We start from the raw sequence: 7,207 nt of genomic DNA, 5'->3' as shown, positions 1-7,207 counted from the left end.
GCTTTGACAGTCATGAAAATGGAGCTATTCTAGGTTTAAAAGAATTAACTAGTTCAGGTATTTCTGAAAAGAAATTTAAATATGGCTATCATGCTGTTTTTAAAAAAACTGAATTTTTTTTTTTTTTTTTTTAGTTGTAGTTGGACACAACACCTTTATTTCACTTGTTTATTTTTTTATGTGGTGCTGAGGATCGAACTCAAGGTCTCCCACGTGCAAGGCGAGCGCTCTACAGCTGAGCCACAACCCCAGCCCACGTTTCAGCTTTATTTGTTAATATTTTATTCTTGGAATAATTTGTTCAAAATCTCCCTTTACTTTCCACTGAACATAGTCTCTTTTTCCATTATAAACTTTTCGTAAGTGGAAAAGTCAGCCTTTTATTTTGTGAAGAGTTTGTTGTTTCTATTTTTAAAATTAGGTTAATATATTGGGTTTATTTATTTATTTATTTAGAGTGTGTGTGTGTGTGTGTGTGTGTGTGTGTGTGTGTCTGCTGTGGATTATATTGTCTTCAAGGCAGAATTCTTGCTTCTTCCTAGCCCCCAACTTCATCCCACCAACTCAACTATCACAATGTATTCATCAAAGAAGGCATTCAATATATATTTCTGGGCAGCATTTATAAGGACGTTTATATGCTTCCAAAAGTAAAAACAAGTAAAAGTTAATATACAGCCACAGTTAAAATGCACATTGTATGACTTTGAGTTGGAATATATGTCATGGGAAGTTGATATTTGTGAATGTCAGTTCCATTCATTCAATAGCATTTTTTTGAGTGCATAATGTGCCAGGTACTTTCCTAGACTCTGGGACTCTAATAGTGACCAGACTGACTAAAATAGACACTTTCATGGAGCTTATATTCCAAAGAAAATAACAGCACATGAAATAAGTGAAACATAGTTTGTCAAATTTAATCAATCAAAATGTGTATTTAGGGGGTGTAGGTAGTGTATTTGTGTGTGGGGTCAATAATTGCAATTTAAAATACGATGGTCAGTATTTTCCCTATTTGGCATAGAAAAAAGTTGATATATCTGAGTATAATACAATCAAGATTGGCTTGAATCAGTTTGCTTCAGAAAATATGACTAGAAATATTTTTCTCATGATTTAATTTTAGTTGGTTTTTAACAAAGACTTCAAAATGGCAGCTCAGGTTCATTTTTAGTTCAATGAAGAATAGCTCTCATACATATGCAGCCTGGAGTCAATTCTATTTCTTGGGTTGGATTATTACCAAGATCTTAACAAGGAAAAGGAAGAATTACGGATGCCTCAGGAATTGACTAACCACTTACATCCTGCATTAAACACATTGCCCTGATCCAGAAGCTCACTAGTACCAGATTAAGAACTAGAAAGGATTTCTTGGCAAAGGATCCTTACTTGCAAAAATAATTCCAAGATCTGGGCTGAGCTCAAATTTTAGGATTTATGAGAAAATTCAAGACTTATCTTTCTATATTACCATGTGAACAATTTGAACAAGTAATATAAACTCCTGGAGGTTTGGTTTCAAAAGGCCTAGAGTTTAAGATGAATATTTTTTTTCACCTCTTATATTTAGCATTGTCCTTTTGCAAAGTAAAGCACCCTTTTCACAATGTTATACAGTAATACCACTAGCAAGGAAAATAACATTTGAACATCATAATTCATCATTAACAATTTTGTGATTATAATAATAGAGAAGGCATTGGAATGCATTCTGGGGGGTAAAGAGATTAGGCGATGGAGTATAATATTATTTAGCTAAAATAATACCGATACGAAGTTACCTCATGTCTAAAAGCCATTTATATTATGCATAATCCATTAATTATTTTGTTAACTGACAACAGACAATTTCTAAGTTTTAACAGGGATGGAAAGAGGACATTGAGACCTGTAGACTCTGAGGGTTAGAGGTGAGAGATGTATTGATGCTAACAGGGAACAAAAGAGAGGAGGGAAAATGAGAATGCCAAAACAAACTTACTTCACAATTCTGCTTAGGGTTGGTGCTATTAGCAGTCTGCTGTGATGGACAATTGAAAGCTATGGGTAGAAGTGTGTGTGTGTGTGTGTGTGTGTGTAATTTGAAATGAATGACAACAAGCTAATAATGCTTCTCATAATTTATTCAGAATTTTTTCTTGCTCTTTGTCTCCTCACTCAAGTATTGTTGACTGGGTAGGAAAATGTTTAGTCCTCAATAATTCTATAATGAGGCATTACATCACTGGACTAAATAAATAGATGCCATATAATTATATAAAATAAAAATAGATTAAGTAAATTTCCTTTTCTTAAAAAAGCACAGAGAAACTGTTTACCTGATATACATTACTGTGAAACCTATTTTTGGATACTTCCTGTACCAATTCAAACTAATTTTTCAATTAAACTTTCCAGCAAACAATTTGCTTTCATTTCTCTGAGAACCTCAGCTACAGGATAATGGGCAGGTGTGTTGTTCGAGAAGTAAAGCTGACATTTTAAAGACTATGAAAACAAGGAGGCAAGCCTCTGTAGGGTAACCTGAGCTCATGGATACAAAGAACTCCTTCAACTAAAGGTTTCTATTGGTCTGGAGCAGAACTCATATTGCCCCATTTGACAGCACAAAGCTTGTAATAAATACCTTAATGTACTGACAAATCCATTTGCTAAATAGCCAAGTCTCATAAGAATATTTAGAAATGCTTCATAATATATTATATAAGTAAGGTGCTTCCAAATCAAAAGTGTAAAAGCAAAACCCCCAATTTAAAGTTAGTAAGGTAACTGAAGTAACACATTTTAGGCTTACTCTGTAAAATAGAAAATAGATTTTCTTTTCTTTCCTATCTCTGTATTTTTCTTTAGAGATGGGTTTTTGCTGTGTCACCCAGGGTTAACCTTGAATTCCTGGGCTCAAAGAGATCCTCTGACCTCAGCCTCCCAAATAACTGGGACTATAGTTGTATGCCGTTGTATCTGGCTTATCTATTTATTTTATTTTTATTTTTTGTATCGGGGATTGAACTCAGGGGCACTTGACCACTGAGCCATATTCCCAGCCTTATTTTAAAATTTTATTTCGAGACAGAGTCTCACTGAGTGCTTAGCACCTCGCTTTTGCTGAGGCTGGCTTTGAACTTGCCAAATCTTCCTGCCTCAGCCTTCTGAGCCACTGGGATTACAAGTGTGCACCACTGCGCCCAGCCAATTTTGGAATGAGTGATTCTTTTCAAATTTGCCATCTTTATACTGGAAAGAATTTCCAATGCAGGATCTAACAGTTATATATTATTTGGTGAGGTGAAGTGTTGTTTTTATAGGAGCAGCTCTCAGTCTCGATTCATACCACGGGATGTATTCATGCCCGCCACGTCATGTTATGAGTTCTGGTGCAACATCTAATTTCAACTGAGTCCAGGTAATTTTTGCCAACAGCTATTGTGATGGATTAATCGATCTGTATAGTCTCATCTTCTTTACAAGTGATATATTCTGGTCATTTAAATTAGCTTTAGATTACAGGTACTAATGTGTCTAAGGAATTGTTCTATGTCAACAGTATAACAAATGGATGTACTTTTATAAGCTCTCATTCCTTTGCTAGGGGTGAAAGATTCAATTAAAGAAAGCAAAGAGCTGGAGGTGTTTGTTCAGTGGTAGAGAGCTGGTACGAGGTCCTGGGTTAAATTCCCAGCACAGCAAAAACCCCAAACCCCAAACAAATGAATAAAACCCCAAGAAGTAGGTAGATGGAGCTAAAAACTTGAGTAAAAAAAATTCCAGTAAGATCTTATTTCAAGGGAAATAGAAGAGAGAATTTCTTAGTGGTCCTAAGTAGCTATTCCTCAGAATATGGTAAAACTGACAATCAAGGAAAGGAGTTATAGACCACCCCCATTCTACCCCCACTACTGCTGGGTTTGTTAATCCTGTCAAATATTTTTGTTTACTTTTTCTTGCAGATGATGAATTAGGGTTAAGTGTGGAGGCTGCATTTGGCCAAGGGCCAGTTCTGTGAAGTTACTTGGCCCAAATAAAGATGAAAATGCAAACTGTGGCCTCATAAATTGCTACTGCTCTTAGGCGGGTCTGCTTATGCCTGAAAAGCCAAGGAGGGTTCAGTCACTGTCTTTTCAGAAAACAACAAAAGCTATGTGGATTTCTTAACATTTTCAAATTGTTTCAAGATCCTTAGATGAGACACTTGATTAGATCAAAGCCTGATCCCGATTCCAGGCTCTAAATCGAGAGTCTAGCTCTTCCTCTGGTCTGGAGGAAATGGAGTCTGGTGTGGAGATATGGAACAAGAATGTGTATTGTCTTCAAATCTACCTGGAGCAACACACTAGGATACTAGAGCTTGCAGGCTGACACTTAACCCGAAGTAAGACTGAATTGCATGTTCAAGGGTAAAGTCCTCTTTCCCAGTTGATTTGTGAAGGCTATGAATGGGGCTGGTGGTAAGAAAAAAAAATTGGGTGGATATTAAGCATGCTAGATGAATTGGACCCCTTGAGAAGCAGAAAACTGTGACAAAACTAACCCAGAGGAGGAGATGAAAGGGAGTACGGTTTGAATGATATGCATACTTGTCCGATGGAAACATCTTCATTTTTTAAGTAGCTATTTATACATATAACAGTATTTTTAAGTAAAAGATACAAAAGCAGTAGAAGACCCTCCCACCTCCAAACCCCCTAAAAAAAGGTTCCTGAAATGGTTGATCATCCAGCCCTGCAGCTTGTGTGCCAAAGGAAGGCCAAATGTTTGATCATAATTAAGTTAGTGTTATGTTCTGCTCTAGTACTTAACTCCAATTTTTTGTGATGACATATAAATGTATAGAAATAATAATAGAAACTAACATTTATTAAATATTTCTATTTATTAAATGTTTCACTTAGGTGCTATATGTTTACATAGATTGTTTAATTTAATTTTATAACTTTTTTGGGGGGCGGGATACCGGGATTGAACTTGGGCACATTCAACCACTGAGCCATATCCTCAGCCCTATTTTGTATTTTATTTAGAGACAGGGTCTCACTGAGTTGCTTGATGCATCACTGTTGCTGAGATTGGCTTTGAACTCAGGATCTTCCTGTCTCAGCTTTCTGAGTCGCTGGCATTACAGGCATGCGTCACAGCACCCAGCTTAATTTTACAACTTTATAAGGTAGGAAGTTTTATTTTGGCACTGAACAAAACCACCATTAACACTAGAGAAACCATCCACACATGGTAGATCAATAACACCACCAGGATACATTAATGAGCTCACACTAAGGTATGCCAAAGTATTGGCCTTTTCCTGGAACACTTCACTAGGCTACCAAGACACCTTCCCAGACCTCTTCCTACCCCTCTGGCTGTTCTTCTTTTATTTCCTTTGCTGGATCTTCCTCATTTTCTTAATGTTGGAGTTTTCCCAGGCTCAGTTCTGGTTCTTTTGCTCTAGCTACATTATCCAGTTGATGTCAACCAGTCCCATGACTTTATATACCAACTACCTATTCATAACCTTCAAATTTATGTCTACCCCATACATACATTTTAACTTTCTACACTTGTCTTCATTTAAATGTTTAACAGATCTCAAGTTTACCATATCTAAATCAGAATTCAAATACTCTTCTCCCCTGTTTGTTCTTTCAAAGTCTTTCCACCCCCAGGAAAGCAACTCCATTCTCCCTAGAGCTCAAATCAAAACCCTTAGGATCAAGGAAGGTTCAATCCTCAGCACCAGAAACAAACAAACAAACAAACAAACAAAACAAACCAACCCCCAAACCCATAGGGTCATGTTCACCTCCATTCTTTCTCTTTTGCTTATATTGAATCTTACCAGCAATTCCTGATGCTTTTTCCAATAAATGGATCAGAATCTAACTACTTCTTCCAATCTTTCTGACTCAAGTCCATACCATCCTTATTTTTCATCCCAGTCAGGCTAGTCTTGCTTGCTCTCTTGCCTCCTTTTGTATATTTCCCACACAGCAGTCATCTTTAAAACAAAAAAAAACTTTTGGACATTTTAAAACATGTACATAAATACAGATAAATGATAATCATCTCCATACACTCACCACTTAGCCCCCCAAATTAACACCTTGTCAATCTTCTTTAATCTATGCACTTGCCCTTTCTTTTTTTAAAAACTTTTTTTTTTTTGTCGGAGTATTTTTAAACAAATCTCCAAGTCAAGTCATCCTTTTAATGATCTGATCAAGCTGCTCACAAATTTCCAATTGCTTCTCATTTTAGTAAGCCACAGCTTTTCATCATGGCTTACAAAGTCTCCGTGGGCCTGACTACTCCCTCTGCCCCCACCCCCACTGCTAACTGTTTCCTTTGCCCTCGATCTGCCTCAGTTGTATGCTAGAGGGACTTTAGTGGGCACCAGCACCATCAGGAAGGCCTTGTCTAAGCACAGATTGCTGGACCCCACCTCCAGGGATCCTGATTCAGTAGGTTTTAAGTGGGACTTGGGAATTCCCATTTCTAAGAAGTTCCCAGGTGTTCAGCTTCCAGCAAGCACATTTGAACAACCAGCCACATCGGTCTCCTTCCCATTTAACAGGGCAGGCAGGACCTCGGCATTGCTCTTCCCTCGGCCTGGGGCATTCTTTGTATAACTGAAGGTTTATGTTATTTCATCTGTGTTTAACTGATACCTTTTGAGAGGCCTTCCCTGACCACTCCTTCTAAAACAGCACCTCCTCTGCTCACCCGGATTTATTTTTCTTCATAGTGGGCATCGTTTGTCCATGGTTTCTCTTACCACGTCTAGATGGACAGCTCCACAAGCGCAGAGACTTGGTTTTTTTTTTTTTTTTCCTCTCTGCCACGTTCCCAGTACCCGAACCTTGCCTAGAAGGTGCTCACTTCACTTATCCAAGGCACAGATAGTATACTGAGGAGGAGGAGGACCTAGCTTCTTGCTTGGGACACCCTGGACAGGCATATACATTTCTTCTGGCCTCGGTTTCACCGTTTGGAAAGGCTGGGGATGGTTATGCCTACTCTTTCCATCTTCCTGGGCAGATGCTCAAATTAAGAGAATAAATGTGAACAAGCCCACGAACGCAGAGCAGCAAGTGAATACCAAGCGTCATTACGCGGTGCTTTCTGTCGCCTTTTTCTTGCACAGAGACACCCCTCCCCCCATTTTTCAGCTCCCCCGTCCGGGTGACCTACAGGCGCGCTGCGGGCGGCA

The sequence above is a fragment of the Marmota marmota genome, unplaced genomic scaffold (genome assembly GCF_001458135.2).
Source record: "Marmota marmota marmota unplaced genomic scaffold, marMar, whole genome shotgun sequence".
NCBI classification, from domain to species: domain Eukaryota; kingdom Metazoa; phylum Chordata; class Mammalia; order Rodentia; family Sciuridae; genus Marmota; species Marmota marmota.
This window is presented reverse-complemented; position numbering follows the sequence as displayed.